This window comes from Peromyscus leucopus, chromosome 6, assembly GCF_004664715.2.
Source record: "Peromyscus leucopus breed LL Stock chromosome 6, UCI_PerLeu_2.1, whole genome shotgun sequence".
Lineage (NCBI taxonomy): Eukaryota > Metazoa > Chordata > Mammalia > Rodentia > Cricetidae > Peromyscus > Peromyscus leucopus.
In genome coordinates, this window is record NC_051068.1 from 75,445,720 (window position 1) to 75,467,176 (window position 21,457).

Sequence of the window (21,457 nt, forward strand, 5' to 3'; positions counted from 1 at the left end):
GGCCTTCTGCAGACACATCACAACACACACACACACACACACACACACACACACACACACACACCATGCACACACAGATAACAATAAAAAGTAAATCTTTTTTATTAAAAGAAACTATTTCTCTTGACTCCAAGGCAGGTTGCAGGGCTAGGTACGTCACTCAGATCCTGCCCATGGATGTCCCATTGTAAGGCTCAGATTTGGAAAGGAGCAGTGTGTAAGGATCCTGCTCTCACTCTTCCAGGTTTAATGCCGTAGGTCATCAGCAGGTGACTGCGTCCTCGCCTTAAGAGGCCACATACGGCCCCCACGCTCTCTCTCTCTGTGCCTCTCTTTCTGTTTCCTCTCTGCCAGACCTGGCTTCTCCGTCCTATCCCCCATTCTTTCTAATGAAGCCCATTCTAACTCTGGTAGCCACGGCTCGTGACTCTTCCGCCGACAAACTAGCACCATTTATCTTTTCACAGTGTGCAAGACAGGAACACCCAACAGCTGCATGTCTGCTTTCTGGGGGTACTGGCAGGGATCCCGAGGCAGAACGTCTGGCATCACTAGTGGCAGCACTGCTGTGCTGCCCTGTGTGGTCCTTGCAGACATTGAAGTGAGTGATACACGGGACTGCATAGCTTCCAATCCTGACCTTCTGACCTTCCCAGAGAGTCTGTGATACCTGACATCTTATAATGAATTTTCTTTCTGCTTAAACTAGCTAAGTAGGTGATTGTGTTTTCAATTACAGACCCTGACTGATACCCTGTGGATATAGCAATGTGCAGAGGTTTAATTATGAAGACAAAGTCTGCAAGCTACATGCAGAAATCAATATCATTATGTCTGGTCCCGCCTCATTGAATTCTGTGAGCTAATGAAGAGGTTTGCAAACTCAGATTAGCAAATAAATTTGATATTATATTTAGAAGGGGAAAATAATTAAGAAAATTAAAATATACCTTATCAGCAATTGTGCTTCATTTGTGCTTTTTGGGGCACGCAGGATGCTATTGTCTATCGCAAACTTAGAGATGTATAGGATTGGGCTGTGTGTGTGTGTGTGTGTGTGTGTGTGTATGTGTGTGTGTGTGTGCGCGTGCGTTTCAAGTTGAAGCTGATCTGTGGCTTAGTTAAAAATAAGAAATTAATATTTGGTTCCAGTTGGGATTGTATGTGAGCTCCTGCCAAGGCTATTATTACATAGATTCAAAGAGGTCAGCATCATGGAGATAAATAATCACGCTGATTTTCCACATGATATCCCACGACACCATGGATAAAGAAAGACTACACATCTCATTTCCATTCCATTTCACCTCTGCTCCCTCTGCTGGAAGTTTTCTCCCCATCTGTCTCCACGGACCTTGATTGTCGCTGTCCTTTAAAGCTCCACTTGAAGGCCATTTTCTCCATCAAACCTTCCTCCATCAAAGCAGGAATTAGTCTCATCCTCGGGTCTCCCAGGCATGTTGTATGTTCTTCTTCTGATCCGTCATGGCAGGAAAGGCATGACCGAGCACCTCAGTCTACATCATGTGGACCAGGAACAGAGAAACAGGCACGTTCATACTCAGAGGACTACTTCCTTTTTCCTTTCTATTCCTTACAGGCCCCCAACCCAGGGGGATCGACCAATCCACATTTAGGAAGGGTCTCCCTCCTCTGTAAATCTCTGGAAATGCTCTCACAGATACTCCCAGAGGCATGCATGCCTCAACTTCCTAGGCCATACTGAATCCAGCCTAGTTGACAGTGAGTTAACCATTGCTCTGCTGCCATAGTCTGACAATTTTCCGAGCTTCCAAGGTCTGGTCTGGTAAATATCTGCACAGGCATGGCTCTGTCCCTCTGCTTGTTCCATGGAGAGCTCCTGTCAATAGAAGGGGGCTGGAAGTGGGTTTGGGAGAGATGGAAACCGTTTCTCCAGTCCCCTCCTTTGTTATGCATTTGTGACTAACTTCTATGAGACTGAAGGGGAGGTGGAGGGAATAAGTGAAATGCAAGGACTCTCCCCTGGATTGTGGTTTTGATAGCAGCACTGTATCTGAACACACACCTCCCTGACAGCAATGGGGGCACCAGTTACTGCCCATCAGCCTTGGAGTTGGTTCTCCACCTTCTGGGCCTATCAGGAGGCTAACTACGGCGCTATGTCACTTGACCTCTCCTACTGCCTGCCTTCTGGTGAGGTTGGAAAATAGGCAACAACCACGAAGAAGAAAAGAAGTTGGGGATTTTTCTCCCCACTGCTTCCTGCTTTGCTACTGTATCTCTGACTCCATCTCGGCCCTTCCTCTGGGTAGTCTTCATCATAAGCCCTCATCTCTCTGCTCCAGGAAGTAACAACTTCCTGTGATTCTAAGTCTCCGGGTCTTCCAGCGTTCCCATTGGCTCCCTTGACTTTGCCCACACATCTTCAATGGTCCTTAAGTGAAGTCTCTCTAGTTCATCAGACTTCTATTTCCACCAGTGCCCTAACTGCTACAGAAGGAAGCCACATGAAAGTCACACAGAGTTGTATCTCTACTACAAACAAGGTCTTACATCCAACCAGAGACTCCTGACTTTCCAATGCCACCCTGCCTGACTCATTTCTGGAAGCTTGAAATAGTATGGTTTGATATGAATGGAAAAGGGTGTTTTCAGTGTTGGGCATAGTGGTGCATGCCTTTAATTCCAACATTCCAGAGCCAGAAGCATGTGAGTTCAGAGTTATGGGAGTTCAAGGACAGCCGGGTCTGCAGAGAGAGATTTGGGACAGTTAGGGCTACCTAGTGAGTTCCTATCTCAAAAGAAGGAAGGAAGGAAGGAAAGAAGGAAGGAAGGAAGGAAGGCTGGAAAGAAGAGTGGAAGGGAGGAAGGTGGAAGGAAGGAATTTTATATAACCTTTGCCATGTTCCTTATATGACTGCCGGGATTTCTAGAAGATTCCACAAATTATACACAGCATGGGCCAGGAAAGTATTGGAGTTGATGGGGCCAGATCTAAATGTATTTTCAGTTGGAAGAAACCCTGACCTTCCCGATCTTCTCCAAGGAAGTAGATCATATGACTTTATGTGAGAGGGGCCTTTCATATACCAGTTTTCCCTATTTATTATTGGATTCCATCGCTTGTGCCCCTACCCTGGCCCTCTGATTGTCCACTTTTTATCAAACCTATACTCACAGTTTATCTATTTTTCCAGGTCCTCCTTTCCTGAAGACATCTCCCAAGCTACTGAAAACTTCCCTTAAATACATTTGCATGCTTGTCTCTTACTAGTTGGCTTTTGCTGCATAGGCCTCTACCCCAAATCTAGGATGAGCTGGGAAGACATTTTCCCACCCCTGCAGTGTGAACATGCAGTGGGGCTGTTTCTGACACTGTCCTGTTACAGAGGAGGAATGTGTCCACCTCAGGAGCCTGCCAGGAGCCCCACTGAGTAGGGAAAGGGCAGAGGGGAAATCTCTCTATTATACATGCTTCCCATGAAAATTTGTTCCCCAAGTCACACAACCCTGAAAAAGGTTTCTCTTGAAAAGTTTTCTCTGAAGAGTTCTCATCCAGAAAAGAACTCCCCCCCAACAATAGTTTCCCCTAAAGAAAGACCCCTGGAAAGAGTTGTGCCCCATCTCAGAATCCCACCACCAAGGACAGCTCCCTTTCGGCCTGTGTTCTGGAAGACAGATGTACCTGAGAGAGCTTCCCAAGAAGAGAGTCATCTGAGAAGAGGCCTCCCTGAGGAGAGTGCCCCCTGAGATAAACTCCCCAGAGGAGATCCTGTACTCAGTGAACTCCCCTCAGAGATTTGCCCCCTCTGGGCAAGCCTCCTTTGGCCATCCTCACAGACTCCCCCCGGAATTCTGAGTTGAGCAGACTTCTTGACCTGGAAGAGAAAAAGTTCGATCTTCAAAGAGAATGTCTTTCTTCTTTAACTTCCAGACAGCTCTTGAAGTATGCCAGTGGAGTGTTTCATGGACCTAATAACTACTCAGGAGAGCAATAGGTCACTGCCTGACTAGCCCTGGCCTTCCTTAATTTCTTCTCTTTATTAGTCTCCTGCCCTATACCACATTCCATCCCCCTCCGTCCCATATTGCCAAAGCAAGCACCTTCACAAATCCACAATGGCAGAACTCAGCGTGGTTCCTGATTGGCAAATCTTGAAAGACTATGACACATTCAGACAATAAAGCATCACTCTGCTAAAACAAAGGGATGCTCAAGCTGCAAAAACAGACTTGGAGGCACCTCAGATGCACATTAAAAAGTGAAAGTCACAAATCTGGAAAAGGCTACACACCACAAGATATTCTGTCTGTTTCGTTTGGGCTTTTGAGATAGCGTCTCCTGCTGCCCAAGCTAGCTTTGGACTCGTTGTACAGTTTAGGACAACCTTGAAATCCTTGAAGACTGAAGTGCTGTGATTGCAGGAATGTGCCTATATTACAGACAGCCTATATGACCTTCTGGAAAAGGCCAAACCACATCAACAGTAAAGAGATCAGTGGTCCCCAAAGATTGAGGGAAGGAAGGGATGATCAAAAGGAGTGGGGTGAGTCTTTAGGGCAGTGGACTCTATTGTATATAACATGATAATGGTGGCTACATCTCACTGTATATGGGTTCATATAGAATATGTGAACATACAGAATATATGGATATATAGACGGCATAGCAATGAGAGCCTTGATGTAAACTCTAGATAACAACATAAGATGGTCATTGAAACAGGTGTTCTAGTCTGATGGGGATGTTGATGTGGAGGAGGTTATAAATGTGTGAGCTCGAGAGTATAGGAAATCTATACCACCCTCTCACTATGCTACAAGCCTAAAACTGCTCTAAAATACATGGCCTATTAATCAAAAGAAACCAAACACTCACACCCTTCTGGAATATTTGCATTCTAACAGCATTCAGACCCTTAAGTCAAATACAAACAGCCTTCCTAGCATACCCTTTGTTTTCTATTGAAACAAAAATACAAGGAAAACAACAGAACACCATACAAACAGTTTCTAATTATATTTATTAAATTTACTTATTTATTTACTGTGTGTGCATGCACACACATGCACACAAGTGTCAAAGTGTACTTGTGAAAGTCAGAGGACAAGCTGGACATGATGGTGCACACCTTTAATCCAACACAAAGGCAGGTGGATCTCTGTGAATTTGAGACCAGCCTGGTCTACAGAGTGAGTTCTAGGACAGCCAGGGCTACACAGAGAAACCTTGTTTTAAAAAAAACAAAAACCAAAAAGTCGAGGACAAATTAGTGTTATTGATTCTCTCCTTCCACCATGAGTATCTCAGGGATCCAACTCAAGTTGTCAAGATTGGTGGCAGGTGCCTTTACTCACTGAACCATCTTGTCCAACAATCACAGCCAATCTTTACTCTCACGGACCTTTTCTGTGCTTAAGGCTTACCGTACAATTGTGACTGAATGAAAGACTGTCGGGGAAATTGGTCTGATTTGTAGCCACTGAATGTTAATATCCACACATTTGTCCTGGAAGTTGTTCCCCACTGGCAGTTCTTGTATGTGGAACCCTATCCTCTGGTTGCTAGTTGGTGCTACATGCAGAAAAGCATGAAGTTACTAATAGTGGAATTTCGGTTATCTATCGGTGGCATACCATCAGATAGATAGGAAGGCAGGAGGTTTCCTAATCTCTTCATGGTTCTGATCCCAAGACACTGATCTCTATGAGGTATAGGAGATCTTCACCCTACTTCCTAACTAAAGCTTCCCACTTGCCTGAGAGGTGAGTGAGAGGACACCCTGATGGCAGACGCATGCCCAAGTAGCAAGCATCTCTGATCTTTTACTCTCCCTTGCTCTCTCAGGAAGCCCTGTGTCTAGGGTATAGCATGCCACACTTGAATTCCTTTGTCAGCTCTGCAAGTACAGATGTCGGCGGAGTGACCAACTGAGATTGCAACCACCTGTCTTCCTGCCGGAGACGGCCTCACCCGATGGACGTGCTGGCGTGGGATCCATTAATCCACCAGGACACTGCTTATCTATCAGGCCTGCATTGAGTAACTCTGTTGTCATGGGCTGCCACTAGTGCTCACAATTTTAAGGAACATGTTGCCACTTCACCCCCAAACCATCCTATGGTAGCCTCAGTGTCCAGACCTTGAAGCAGGAGCTGCTCAGAGCAGTGAGTCTGTGTTGTCCTTTGTTGGCAGGCTACTCCCTACAGCTACCCTCAGCACTGACAGTCTCGTTCTACAAGTATGTGGTTTCTTTCTTTGCCCCTTGAATTTTCTTTTACTGTGGGAGCCCACAGTGACTCAAGTTTGTGGCTTGATTCCATCTAGACTTAAGGTCAGAGAGTTCAAGCTTGTCTTTGCTCTCTCTCATTGCTATGCTATCTATATATGCATATATTCTGTATGTTCACTGGAGCAAAGACTGGATAACAGGATGATTGGTCAAAGGTGTAGTTACTAGATATTTTGAGAATTAAGGAGATGTTTACGCTTACTTGTTTGTTCCTTAAATCATGATAAGGAGGTCCCCCTGCATCCCGCCTACCCCCGTGCTTTGTGTATAAAAAGCCTGTGAGAAATAAATTCGGGGCTGCTGAGGTATGACTCTGAGTCCTCCCGAACCTATCCTGTATCTCTGTCATTTCTTTTTGTCTCTGTTTTTCCTATCTGTTTTTTCTCAATCCTTACTCCCCTATTCAAGACTGTTCGACAGGTTGGGTGGGACCCAACATCTCACCAGATTGTTGCCTCAGCTTTCTTTTGGACCATATTTGCTTGATATTCATCCTTTTTTTTTATTTATTTAAATATTAGTACATTTATTTACATATTCACACACAGGTGTGTGTACGCCTGTGTCATGGTGCACTTGCGGAGGTCAGTGGTCAACTTGCAGGAGCTGGTTCTCATAGCCTACCATGTGGGTTCTGGGGATCAAGCTCAGGTTATCAGGCTTGGCAGCAAGTGCCTTTACCAACTGAGCCATCCCTTTGTTCCCATTCTTTTATTTTTAATCTTCCCATATTCTTCTGGGACAAAAGTCTTCTGTAAGCAATATATTGGTAGTTCTTTTAGACCATACATTTGGAGATATTCTATTTTTTTGAAGATTTATTTATTTACTATGTATAGAATCTTATGTCTGCATGTATGCCTGAATGCCAGAAGAGAGCATCAGATCTCATTACAGATGGTTATGAGCCACCATGTGGTTGCTGGGAATTGAACTCAGAACCTCTGGAAAAGCAGTCAATGCTCTTAACCTCTGAGCCATCTCCCTATCCCCTGGAGATGTTCTATTTTGTGATGTTCAAATTCATTTACATTTATTGAAATCATTTTATATTAGGGCCTATTTCTACAGTCTTACTCCACCTTTTCCACTATTGATAACTTTTAAAACTCTCTTTGCTTAGATCTGGAGAAATGGGCCAGTGGTTCAGAGCACTGGCTGCTCTTCCAGAGGACCAGGATTCAGCTGCCAGTCCAGAACCATCTATAACTCCTGTTCCAAGCAACCCAACAACCTCTTTGGCCTCTAGAGACTCAACGTACATACACAGTGCACAGCCATATGTGCAGACAAAACACCCATACCCAGAAAATAAAAATAAATAAAATCTCAAAAAAAAAATCTTTTTGCCTTAAACTGAACTGATTTGATTTTTCTTTTGCTGGTATAAAAATAACATTTTATATTTGTTCTTTCAGTGACGCTCTTGAAACACATTTACTTATTTATCCTGACTTATTAAATTTATGACTATCTACTTCTTCACCCACAAAGCACAAGTGGTTCAGCCATGTTCTCTTTCCTTCTTCCCACTCTGAGTACACATAATGGCAACACACACACACACACACACACACACACACACACACACACACATACACACACACCTCATGTAGTCTGGATAGAATTTTAGTTTGGGTTTCTTATGAATATAATTTTTTTCTCCATTTTCCACGTCCATCTTTTTTGCTTTTGTTTTTGTTTTCAAGAATAACTTTCATTTTATTTTCCCAGATGTTTTTTCTTCTGTCCTTGTGAAGCTACCTCTTTCCACCGGCTTTGGTGGGGGTCCCAGCATAGCATCAGCAGGTTAAATCATGGTGGGAGTGTTTAGTTCCTCGGAGCTCAACGAGACCGACCCGGACTACCTTGCTGTGAATGGCGCAGCTCAAGCAGCGGTGCAGCTGGACATAGTGAGAGGCACAGACGAACGGAAGACACTTGCTCAGATTTGTCCCCGACAGCAGTGGACTTTACAATATTCCAAGTGACAACATTCTTGTCCTTAGGCATGCCCTGGGCATAGTTCCTGGAGCGAATTGGCTACACATGGCCCAAACACCCACACCCACACACACCCCACACACCCTTATTTTTGAGCCAAGACTTGAAACAGCTTTGCTTTCTTAAAAGACAACACTAAATAGTTTGTTAACTGTTCTAACTTCACATTTCTCTACAGCAGTGTTTCTTAGCCTTCCTAATGCTGTGACCCTCTAATACTGTTCCTCATGTTGTGGTGACCCCCAACTATAAAATTATTTTGTGGCTGCTTCATAACTGTAATTTTGCTACTGTTATGAATCATAATGTAAATATCTGTGTTTTCCAACAGTCTTAGGCAAGCCCTGTGAAAGGGTCATTCCACCCCCAAAGGGGTCACAACCCACAGGTTAAGAACTGTTGCTCTGTAGCATTGTTGGATTTATTTTCCACTAGCTTGAATATTTCTTCCAAAGGTTTTTAAAAGCACAGGTTCTGAACCTTCACGGGCCAGAAGATATTACTACACTCAGAATATTTTTTTCATTACATCTTTCTATTTAGGTGTTAATTTTGCTGGGTATAAAAGCCAATGTCCATCGCTTTCCCTCACCACTTCCTTGTCTTGCATCCAGTGTTACCACCAGGAATTCTGAGGTTCATCTGCTGCTTGTTCTTTTGTGTAAGAGCTCCTATTTTTCTCCAAAATATTCTGTGTTTTTTCTTAGTTTTCAACGATTCTACTGCACAGAAACCGCCTAGTTTCAGAGGCTTATGACTCTGCACCACAGACTCTGTTCTTTCCTCTGTATTATTTTCCCTCCTACTGAATCACTATCATCTGGATACTAGAATTTTCACCCTTTTTTTACCTTGGCCTCTATCCCTTTTAATTTCTCCTGCCTTGTGGAATAAGTTTCATATTGATTTTGCAGCTTCTTACTGTGTCTTGTCACTGTGTGTATCTGTGTGTGTCTGTGTGTGTCTCTGTGTGTCTGGGCTCTCGTGCCGGCTCTTACACCTTTTGTTTCAGTCATTGTATTTGACAAACCTGATGTTGCCAGGTGGTTGTTCTCTCATCATATCACCAATGTTTTCCCCCGTTGAGTTTTTTGACAGGGAATGAACCAACTTGTATTGCCGGCCTCTTCCTCCAAGACTGAATCGCTCATAATTGGCAGTGCAGGGGGAGAAAGCATGGACATGAAACCCTAGCGTACCTGTGAGAGCCCCCTGAGATGCTGCTGTGACCCAGAATGTGAGCAAGGGCATGAGTTGTAATCATCTGAAATTGAAGACAGAGAGAGTGGGCCGTGGAGAGTAAACAACTTAGTTCCTCTTTGCCCTTGGCCTGCTGTCTGCCTCCTCACCACAGCTGTGGTGCTGCAGAGGTTTTGTCAATTTGACACAAACTAGAGTCACCAGGGAAGGAGGGAACCTCAGTTGAGGAATTGCCTCAACCAGATTGAATGGGCCTTTTCCTTGATTAATGATTGACATGGAAGGACTCAGTCCAACATGGGTGGTGCCACCCCTGGGCAGATGGTCCTGGGTTGTATAAGAAAGCAGGTTCAGCCGGAGGGTGGTGGTGAACACCTTTAATCCCAGCACTCAGGAGGCAGAGCCAGGCAGGTCTCTGTGAGTTCGAAGCCAGCCTGGGCTACAGAGCAAGATCGCAAGATCTAGGATAGGCACCAAAACTATGTGGAGAAACCCTGTCTTGAAAAACCAAAAATAAAAGAGAGAGAGAGAGAGAGAGAGAGAGAGAGAGAGAGAGAGAGAGAGAGAGAGAACGAAAGAAAGAAAGCAGGTTCATTAAACCATAGGGAGCAAGCCAGTAAGCAGCATTCCTCCATGGCTTGTGCTTCTGCTCTGCTTGAGTTCCTACCCTGACTTTCCTCAGGGATTGACTATGATTGACATGTAGAAGCCAAATAAACCTTTCTTTGCCCAAGGTGTTGTTTGTTTATTTGGTGTTGGTCCATGTTTTTTCACAGTAAGAGAAAGCAAGCTGAGTGGGTAGAGGGGCCACCGGAAAAGTCAATGTGAAAGCAGAACAAAAAGAGAGAGGGGCTGGAGAGATGGCTCAGAGGTTAAGAGTGCTGGCTGCTCTTTCCAGAGGTCCTGAGTTCAATTCCCAGCACCCACACGGTGGCTCACAGTCATCTGTAATGGAATCTGATGTCCTGTTCTGTCTGATGCAGGCATGCATGCAAATAAGCAAATGAATGAATCTGAGAGAGAGAGGGTGGGGGAGGGGAAGGAGGAGGAGGAGGAGGAGGAGGAGGAGGAGAAGAAGAAGAAGAAGAAGAAGAAGAAGAAGAAGAAGAAGAAGAAGAAGAAGAAACAGCAGCATGTGCACTTGTTATCCACAGTAGCTGAAGCCACTGCAAACCCGAGTTAGTAAATACCGAAACATTGCTCTCAGGGGAAATACAGGGTTAGATTCCTATGGGCCACCGATCACACTTTACTCAACAATCAATATGTAACTTTGTGTTCTGTGTATTTCTCTTTGCAGACATATTTAAGATCTACTACTGATGTGGTAACACTGAACTCACAGCCAACACTATAATTCTTGCTCCCCTGAAGCTTGTGTAACGGGAGTTTTCTCCCCATGGCACATCAGTCTGTCCTAACGAGCACTCGACAGCACCCCGGCCCTGCTATAGACGGTGGACCTCAGATCCCAAGATGAAACTGCAATCTCAGTTAGGTCAGTTGGGAGCAGGCCCTTTTTGTAAGGCCAGCGTCCAAAGGATAGGTCCCAACACAACGCCTTGTGAGAAGAGGAAGAGGCCCCGGCGAGTAGATGCAAAGGAAGGGCCATGAGGGTAAGGAAGCAGCTGCATGTGGTGGTGACCACCTGTAATCCCAGCACTTGGGAAGTAGTCCGTCATAAAGGAAGTCGGGGTAGGAACTCAGGGCAGGATCTGAAGCACAGACCACAGAGGAGCTCTGCTTCCTGGCTCCCATTTCATCCTCACTCTGCTTGCCTTTTCATATAACCCAGGAGAACCTGCCAAGTTATATGACATGCCCCCCACCCCTATAGCACAACCTAATGGACATATTTTCTCAGTTGGGGTTCTAGCTTCCCAGACGACTCTAGCATACATATGTCAAGTTGACAAAAAACAAGCCAGCTTGCCCACCCTGACTATCATGAGTTTGAGATCCTATGAGATTTTGATCCACAAATCAAAAAGAAAAAAAAAATGTGATCTGAAATAGAGACAGAGACCAAAAACCATCGCCACCTGGACCTTAACCTTGGGCTTTCTGCCCTTGGAAAAAGGAGGAAGTGGATTTCTGTTGCTTAAGCCACCAGGACCTGTCAAGGCAGCCTGAGCAGACGAACAACGCTGTGCTGGGAGCCACTTTCAAGTTCAAAATCAGCACTTCCTGCTCTTGCAACGGACCCAGGTCTGAATCCTAACTCCTGTATCAGGCAGCTCACACGTGCCTGCCACCCCTGCTCCGGAAAACCTGACACCCTCCTCTGGCAGCTGCTCTTACCTGTACATATCCACACACATGCACATGATTAAAACAAATGTTAAACACTAAAGAACTGTTTTTAAAATAATTTTTATGATTATCAATCAAAGAGATTTTTTTCAAAAAGAAAAATCTGCCTTAATTTTTTCATCTTTTCTTTAATAAGTTTAATTTTTTACTTATGTTAAGGTTTGTTTTTGTCCAGTAAAGAGTCAAAAAACTCCATATGTTTTGTCTTAGGTCACTTGGCTTTGCTATAACAGAAATAATGATACCAGAGACTGGGCAATTTGTGGAGAACATGGGTATAGTTCTTATAGCTCTAGAGGCTAGGAAGTCCAATTTCAAGAAGCTGACTTCTGATGAGGACACTGTGACTGCACCATTCCATTGCAAAGAAGAGAGGGAGAGAGAGAGAGAGAGAGAGAGAGAGAGAGAGAGAGAGAGAGAGAGAGAGAAAGAGAGAGACTCTGTTATTAAGATCTGATCTCACTGGGAGCCCAGGTTGACCTTGAATTCACGATTCCCCTACCTTAGCCTCCACGTGCTGGGATCATAGTCGTGTATTGTCACACTTGGATCCATACTCACATTAAAAAAAAAAATGTTATAGGTGTTTTAGGCACATGTATGCCTGAAGAGGATGTCAGATCTCCTGGAACTGGAGTTACAGATGGTTGTGAGCTGCCATGTGGGTGCTGGGAACTGATCCCAGGTCCTCTGCAATAGCAGCCAGTGCTCTGAACCACTGAGTCATCACTGGCCCCTCAAAATTCACTTTATAACAACCTGTCTCCATGACAGCATTGGTTAACCCGTCCAAGAGTGCACCTAACCTAATTGTTTCTTTTTAAATGTTTTCACATGTATTTATTTATCGGGAAGGTGTAGAGTGCATGTGTTTCAGTGTGTGGGTGGTCAGAACACTGTGTAGGAGTCAGTCCCCTCCTTCTGCTATGTGGACACTGGGGATGGAACGGTGGTCATCAGGCGTGGCAGCAAGCACCTTTACCCCTGAGCCACTGGCCCACGTAACTGCTTCTTACAGACCCTGTTCCTCTACTCTGTTGCCCTTAGAACCATCTGCAACACACAAACTTGGGGAGGCACATTACAAAGCCAGTGTTCTACCAGAGGCCTCCTGATGCCCCTTTCCAAACTCCCCACTCCCAGGAGAAGGCCGCCTTCAGTTCTTCACACTGATTCTTTCAGCATTTCATATCATTTCTCTCTAAAACATAATTATGCACTTGCTTCCTGATTGCTTTTTTCTTTCATTTTAGTCATTAGTGCTAGCCTTTTCATCCCTAATCCTCCCAGGAAAGCAATGCTTTCATGTCGAATAGATTAATATTCAGTGTTTATATTATTACCGATCATGAGACTGCCAGGCCCCGCTTAGTGATCTCATAGGCAATGATTTGCTTTGTCGAGCGGGTTATTCTTTTCTCTGCCATTAATTACTATCTTTGGTTTGTTGAGTCATGTCCTCTGTATTTAGGACTTTTTTTTCCTCCCCAATCTTTTCCCTATGTGCTTCAACATGCCAGGTTAGTTAAACTCACGTCCCTTTTTACTCACTTCCCCCTGGCTGCCCGCTACACCTGCTTGGCGGGGTCCTGTGTCTGTCTGTCTTTCTCTCTCTCTCTCTCTTTCTGATCCCATTGACAAAGCACATTACTCTAGCAGCTGGCTTGTAAAGGCAGAAATTAGAGGGAGATCTTTTCGAAGCTAGCCGCCTTTGAAAATGCCTTTATTCCAGCCTCCAGCCTAGTCCATTTGAACTTGAAATGTTACTTTGTTGTCTTTTAACTTTGGTGTAGCTGTTTCCATCTATTTCTTCATAGTTTTGTTGTTGTTAGTTTTGAGGCAGGGTCCCTCCTGTGCAGTGAGGCTGACCTCAGACCAGCTCTGCAGCTGAGGATAGTCTTGAACTCCTGATCCTCCTGCTGGAACCACGGAGGTGTGCCGCAGTGTCTGGCTTCTAATTCTTTAGCTTTTGTTTAATTGATCGACTGCACAGGGACAGACCCCGAGGCCTAAGGCCTGGGGTCCATGTCCCTTCCCCGCTTACTTTTGCCTCTGTGTTCTGGAATTTAAGTTACATGTCTTAGTCTGATGCATGCGTTTTCTTCCTTGGTGCTCTATCCTTAGTGAACACTCCAAGGAGAGGGGGCTTTCAGGATCAGAACGCATTCAGATTTACAGCACAAGCCAGAGGAACGACAGCTGTCCCGTACACCCTGTCCATGACCGCTAGCTGTTGGTGTGATAAAGGCCATGACCAAAAGCGACCTGAGGAGGGGAGAGGTCGCGTATCTTAAATTCCACATCACAGCCTCACATGGAGAGAACTCAGGGGAGGAACTCAAGCAGAGGCAGAGGCACACACCGCAGAGGGTCGGAGGATCGCCACTTACCGTAAGGCTTGCTCTCCCTGGCTTTTTCCCTTGCTTTCTATACAACCGGGACCACCTGCCCAGGGCTGGCACCGCCCACAGTGGCCCGGACCCGCCCACTTTCATCATTCATCAGGAAAACACCTCACAGACTTGCCTTCCAGCCAATCTGATGGAGGCAGTTCCTCAACTGAGGTTCCCTCTTCCTAGATGACTCAGCTGTGTGAAGCTGACAAAATCAGCCCTGTCCCACGTGTACACGGCCCTTCTCATTACCAACATGCCCCACCAGAGTGGTGCGTGACCATCATCAATACGATTAAACTGATGCCTTGTCTCCCTGAGCCCATGGCCAATACCAGAGTTCGCTCTCTGTTGTCCATTCTGTGAGTTTAAACAAATGTATAAGGACACATACCCACTGTATCATGCAGAGGGTTTTCTGTGCCTTAAAAAGCCCCTGTGCACCTTCTACCACCTTTTACCAAACCCTAACAACCATAGGTCTTTTCATTTTCTGTCATTTTGCCTTTTCTGAAAGGCCACGTAATACATTGGCTTCATTCACTCACTAATATTTGTTTCTTCCACCTTGTCTCATAGTATAATAGTGAAATTATTTAGCCCTGAATAATATTCCATTGTTTGAGTTGGACATGCAATTAGAAGGCAGAGGCAGGCAGATCCTTGAGAGTTTGGGTCTAGCCTGGCCTACAGAGTAAGTTACAGGGCAGCCAAGACTACATAAAAAGATCCTGTCTCAAAAAAAAAAAAAAAAAAAAAAAAAAGTTCGTCGCTTTCAAAGTTGAGCAGTTAGTAATATAGCTGCTATAAATATCTGTATGTAGGATTTTGTGTGAACTTTCAACTCCTTTGGGTAATGGTACTTATATTGAGTGTAGTTGAGGATTGTATGGGAGGAAGCCTGTAGAGCTTTATAAGAACCTGCCAAACTGTCTTCAAAGATGGCTGCCTCATTCACATACCCACCTCTAATGGCTGCTTCATTCACATACCCACCTCCAATGGCTGCCTCATTCACATACCCACCTCCAATGGCTGCCTCATTCACATACCCTCCTCCAATGGCTGCCTCATTCACATACCCACCTCCAATGGCTGCCTCATTCACATACCCACCTCCAATGGCTGCTTCATTCACATACCTACCTCTAATGGCTTGCTTCATTCATGTACCCACCTCCAATGGCTGAGAACTCCTGCTGTGTGACTCCTAAGCGGCATTCAGTGTTGTGGGTATTCTGTACTCTGGCTGTTCTAACGGGTGTGCAGCAGTATTTCATTTGTGTGTGAATTTTTGTCCCCCATGACATATGATGGGGAGCTGCTCACTTATTTAACATCTATAGACCTTCATGAGGTGCCTGTTAAGGTCTTTGGCTCAATTTTAATATGGTTGTTTGTGCTTTGTTGAGAAGTGTTTTCTTTAAAGATTTCTGTATTATTTATTTAAAGTGTGTATGTGTGTGCTGTGAGAGTATGTACATGCACCATGTGCATTCAGGTGCCCGAGAAAGGCAGAAACAGGCATTGGATAACCTGGAACTGGAGTTACAGGCAGTTGTGGGTGCTGGGAATCAAATCCAGGTCCTCTGCAAGAGCAGCAAATGCTTTTAACAATTGAGCTGTCTTTACAGCCCTGTGGTGGGGTTTTTAAGAGTTCTTTATATATTTTGGAGAACAGGGGTGACCTGACAGGTATCATGCAAATATGTTCTCCCAACCTGACACTGTCCTCTCATTCTCTTGACTGCCTTTTGCAGAACAGAAAAAAAAAATCTTCATTTTAAAGGGCTTTAGACTAGCAATCTTTTTCATAACCTTATCTTTCAGATTGTACCTAAAAAAAATCTTCAAATCCAATATCATCTATATTTTCTGCTGTGTTATTGTGATGGCTGGTGTCAATTGTCAACTTTACAGAACCCAGAATCACCTGAGAGATGGACCTTTGAGATGCCTATGGGGGACTGTCTTGATTAAGGTGAAGCAGAAACCCCACCCACTGTGGACAGTGCCGTTCCCTGGCAGGGTCCTGGTTGACACAGGAGGAGAAAGAAAGCTGAGCAGCACACAGTCACGGTGCTGTTGTTTGTGGATGTGATGTGACCAGCGACAGCACGCTCCTGCTGTCTTGTCTTCCCGCCACAGCTGACCCCTGACCTCTGAGACAAAATAAACCCTTTCTCACTTAAGCTGCACTTGCCAGAGGATTATACACGGCAACACAGGAAAGACAACTAAGGCTTTGTGTTCTTGGATTTTTTGATAGCTTTACCCTTGAAACTCAGGTCTGTGATCCATTTGGATTATTTTTTATGGCGCTTATAAGATCTGTATCTAGGTTTCACTCCATGTGAAATATATCTAGTTGTTTGGTGGAATCACTTGTGTTAAAACAATATTTCTGACTGTACTGCATTTGCCTTTTTATCAGAGGTTAAATAATTAATTTTCATGGATTTATCCCCAGACTCTCTCTTCTGTTCCGTTTATCTTGTCTACTCTTTCTGCTACAGGCTGCAAAAATAGGAAGCAGGAATTCAGTTGACTATAGCAAAAGCTAATACCTGGAAGAAGCAGGGCTCTTCCAGAGGGAAAAGCCAAGTCTCAAGGAGTTTTGGTGATATTAGCTTTTAAATATATATTAGCTGGTTCCTGCGATGATTTTCTTGTGTGCTATGGTAGCTTTCCCAATTAATTCTTCTTCTAGGAACTTCTAACAGTGTATTTTATCTGAGTTACCTCTCAAACATCCAAAGACAAATGGCAGACAGGATAAACATTCCAGACCACCTGCTAGTCTCCTGAATTAAGGTAAATATCTATACAGAGACACTTCCTAGGCCTGGTGGACAATGTGAAGGCTAGGTATATAGCTTTGTTTCTTGTGCAAATTAAGCTCAGATCCTTCTTTCTTCCTCAGGCCAGATGGTACCCCCAAGGTCTCCTCCAACAATTAGCTCAGAACAAAAGGGCTTTTTTCTTCTTACCAGGTGCATTCAAGCTATGATGCAGATTTCCTAGCTACCCAGCAGACTCACCCCACCAGACCAGAAAGCAGCAGGGCAGAGGATTGCTGATGGTATGTGTGTGGAGACAGTCACGAGAAGAGGAGAAGAAGGAACAAAGATGGAGAGAGGAACGAAGACAAAGATGAGAATGAGATGGAGAGAACTTAGATAGAACTATGAGAGGACAGGAGGAGAAGGGACAGAAAGGAGCTAAGTATGCGAGGAGAATTGAAGCTGTGTCGACAGAATTTTGTCTCAAAAGAATAAAGTGAATGGACTAAAGACTTTTGTGTAAGTAGATTCATTTGCTATCTCTCAGATTAGTATCCTTGCCACTTGTAGTGTCTTCCCCAGGACTCTGGGAGACATCTTCTCAGGACAGGCACCTGAGGGGATTCCATGTCTTTTACCAATATCACACTGTCTTGACTCTTTTGTTTGTTTGTTTGTTTGTTTTTGAGACAGGGTTTCTCTGTGTAGCTTTGTACCTTTCCCGGAACTCACTCTGTAGCCCAGGCTGGCCTCGAACTCACAGAGATCCTCCTGCCTCCGCCTCCACCTCCGCCTCTGCCTCCGGAGTGCTGGGATTAAAGGCATGCGCCACCACTGCCCAGCCTTGTCTTGACTCTTAAAACTTATGTCTTAAAATTGGACAGTTCAGTACTTGGATCTTCTTTTTCTCCTCTTTCCCCTCTCCCCCTCCTCCCTTCTTCTTCCTCCCCCCCACCCCCTTCTTCTTCCTCTTCTTCTATATCATGTTGTCTATTCTGGGTCTTGTGACTCTCCTTATACACTCTGAAACAGCCACAAAATAGCTGGTTAGAATTTTGGTTGGTGTTTGTAGTGGTTTGACTGAGATGTCCTTTCTAAGTCCCAGACCTTTGAATACAAGGTCGCCAGTTGGTAGCTGCTTGGGAAGAAAGTATGTTACTGGGAGTGGACTCGGAAATTTCAAAAGGTTTCCTCTGTTTGAGCTCGCCCTCTGCTTCCTGCTTGTGCCTGCGCCCACCATCATGGACTCTAACCACTGTAACCATAAGCCCAGTTAAAGGCTTCCTTTCATAATTTGCCTTGGTCATGGTGTTTTATAACAGCAATAGGAAAATAATTAATATGGTGTTGAATTGACTCTGTAGATCAAACTTGGAAGAACTGACGTCTTGACTACATTGAGTCTGTCTATACATGAACACGGACTATTTCTTAATTTACCTAATTTTTCTTTGATTTCTTTCATTGGAGTTTTATATTTTTCCCCCAATAGACTTCATACATATGTTTTAGGTATTTCATTTTTTTAGTGCTAATATAAATAATAGTATATTTTCAGTTTCAAATTGTACTTCTCATTGCTGTGTATAAGGGAATGATATACTCTCCCGTATTAATCTTGTTCTCTGCCACCTTGCTACAGTCTCATTACTGCTGTGGTTGTTTGTTGAGTTAGATTTTCTATGCAGATGATTTGTGTCCTCTGCAAAAAAAGACAGCTGTGTTCTTTATTTTGTTCCTTTCATTTCTCTTTTCTTTTGGCATTCCTTAGGAGTTCCGGTGTGATGCTGAAGAACACTGGGAAGAGGGACTATCATCACTGTGTTCCCAGTTTGAGTGAGAAAGTTTGGAGTTTTCCATGACTACGTATGATGTTTTCAGTACATTTTTTGGTAGATTTCTTTGTCAAGTTGAGAAGGTGTTTTTCTAGACTCAGTTAATGAAAACTCTCTTTTCTATTTTAAGTTTTGATTTGTTTGTTTGTTTGCACGGTCATTGCAGTACATTGAGCTCCACAGACACAGCACCGGGTCAAGCGAGGGTCAGAACGGCCCTGGGCAACTCTGCTTCATGGAAGAAAATCAATGGATGTGGGCAAAGGAGACCCTAAGAAGCCGAGAGGCAAGCCGGGTGGTGGTGGTGGTGGTGGTGGCGGCGGCGGCGGCGGCGGCGGCGGCAGCGCACGCCTTTAATCCCGGCACTTGGGAGGCAGAGCCAGACGGATCTCTGTGAGTTTGAGTCCAGCCTGGGCTACAAAGTGAATTTCAGGAAAAGGCACAAAGCTACGCTACACAGAGAAACCCTGTCTCAAAAAAAAAAAAAAAGAAGCCGAGAGGCAAATGTCTTCCTATGTATTCTTTGTGTAAACTTGCCAGAAGGAGCACAGAAGCACCCAGATGCTTCTGTCAACTTCTCGGGGTTCTCCAAGAAGTGCTCAGAGAGGCAGGGACTGTGTCTGCTGAAGAAAAGAAATGAAGACATAGTAAAGGCTGACAGGTCATGTTAGGAAAGAGAAATGAAAACCTATATCCCTCCCCATACACAAAAAAGGGAAAACCAAAAGGAAGTTTAAGGACCCCAACGGGCCAAGAGGCCTCCTCAGCCTTCTGGTGGTGTTCTGAGCATCGCCCCCAAACCAAAGGAGTACTTCCTGGCTTGTTCGTTGCACAGAAGCTGGGAGAGCCATGGGCCGGTGTGGCTGACAGGCGGCCCCGTGAGAAGAAGGCTGCTGAGTGGCTGCCCACAGAGCTCAAGGAAGACCTGGGGCCCAGAGAAGGGGAGGGGTGGGGCTGAAAAGAGCCAGAGAAAGCAGGAAGAAGACAGGAGGAGGACGAAGAGGAAAAGGAGGAAGATGACTGATGACGAATAGAGGTTCTAACGCAATTTCTTTTCTTGTCTATAAAGTATTTTTAACACCACCACCACCACCCCACCCCACCCCCACCCCCGCCCCCGCCCCCGCCCCCTGCACACAACTCACTCCTATTAGGGAAAAAGAAATTGAAATGTGAGGCTGGGTAAGAACTGGTTTTAAACTGTAGTGGGTTTTTTTTTTTTTTGTTATTGTTTTTGTTTTTTTGTATTGTTAATACACTTCCAAATGTGTCTTTAGGTAGCGCTGTCCTGTGGAGTTTTCAATAGCCACTAACCATGTCCAGTGGAGCCCGGGGCTGTAAATTGTCATGGACATTTAAAGCAGGTTTTTGTTGGTGCATAGCACAAATTAGTTTTGTACAGAGATAGTAGGGTGGTTAAGTTGTCTCCGATGCACCTTTGTGAAAATAATTGTTCTGTTAACTGACTACTACTCTGTAATTGTAAAAATAAGAAAAAACAACACAGCTGTTTTGTTGACATTCTTACTGTATCCTTTTCATAGGTCTGAAAATTTTCTTCTCCAAGGGAAACTCGTCTTTTGCTTTTGCCCATTTTGAGTCACATGGATGATCCTTTCATAGAGTTAGCTGGGGGGAAACAGCTTTTGTCTACATACCTTTCATATTGTGATGAGGGTATTAAAACTTAGAACATTTTCAACCATTGTTTAATCTCCAAAATCGCGACCAGTTGGATGAGAGATTTCACATAACCCACTGCAAAGCTAAGAGTGATCCATCCTGTCACACCATGGATTGTCAGACTCAAGCTGAATGTTGTCCTTGAAGGACTAAGAGAAAAGCATGTTCTAATCCTTATGTGAGGACTCTGCGTTCTTTAACTATCGTGTGTGGTCTTAAACTACTATGTAATGGCAGTTATATTCTGCAGTCCCCCTATGAAAGAGGACCTGAGAATGTATCCCCAAAAGCATGAGCTTAAAATCTAAGACTGTCATATTAAACTTTTTGTTGACATTAGTCCCAGTGAAGGCTATGAGAACACTGATTACAATGCTTTTCCCGTTTATGTAAATATGATAGCTTAGGAACCTTGACTGTTTAAAAGTATTTTTGATTAGTTGAGCCAGTTTTTATTAAAAGTATGCCACATTTAAAATTAAAGGCAGGGTTTATTTTCCTCTACTTTTGTCCCTCTTTAAACAGATACAAGGAAAGAAGATGAACTTCGAGTCTTAGTACCAGTTATCCAATTCACTTGGTGTTTCTTTATAAAACCCAAACTCATTCATTAGAGTCACGTTAATCTGCTTAGCAGTTTAGGGAACAATTGGGCAATTTTATGGGTTTTTTGAGATTATTGTTCTCTTAAAGTGCCAGTGTTTTAAGATAGAGCTCTTGTAATCTGACACACTTTTGTGATGGAGTGCTGGGTTCTTTCATTTTCGTTGGTTTATGTAATTTGAGGAAGAATACTGAACATGAGTCCTGGATGATACTAGTAAACTAATAATTGCAGAGGTTTAAAAAATATTTTTTTGCAACTATTGAAATGATCTTATAATTTTTCTTCATTTGCTGACTGAGGAAGAAAAATCGCAAGATCATTTCAATGGACTATATTAGTTGACTTTTAAGTATTGAACCAGTCT

General features: G+C 44.1%; 1 pseudogene; it reads left to right on the top strand.

Annotated features, from left to right (window-relative positions):
- The first annotated feature begins 8,092 nt into the window (after positions 1-8,092).
- LOC119088257 lies at positions 8,093-19,827 on the top strand (annotated as a pseudogene).
- The last annotated feature ends 1,630 nt before the right edge of the window (positions 19,828-21,457 follow it).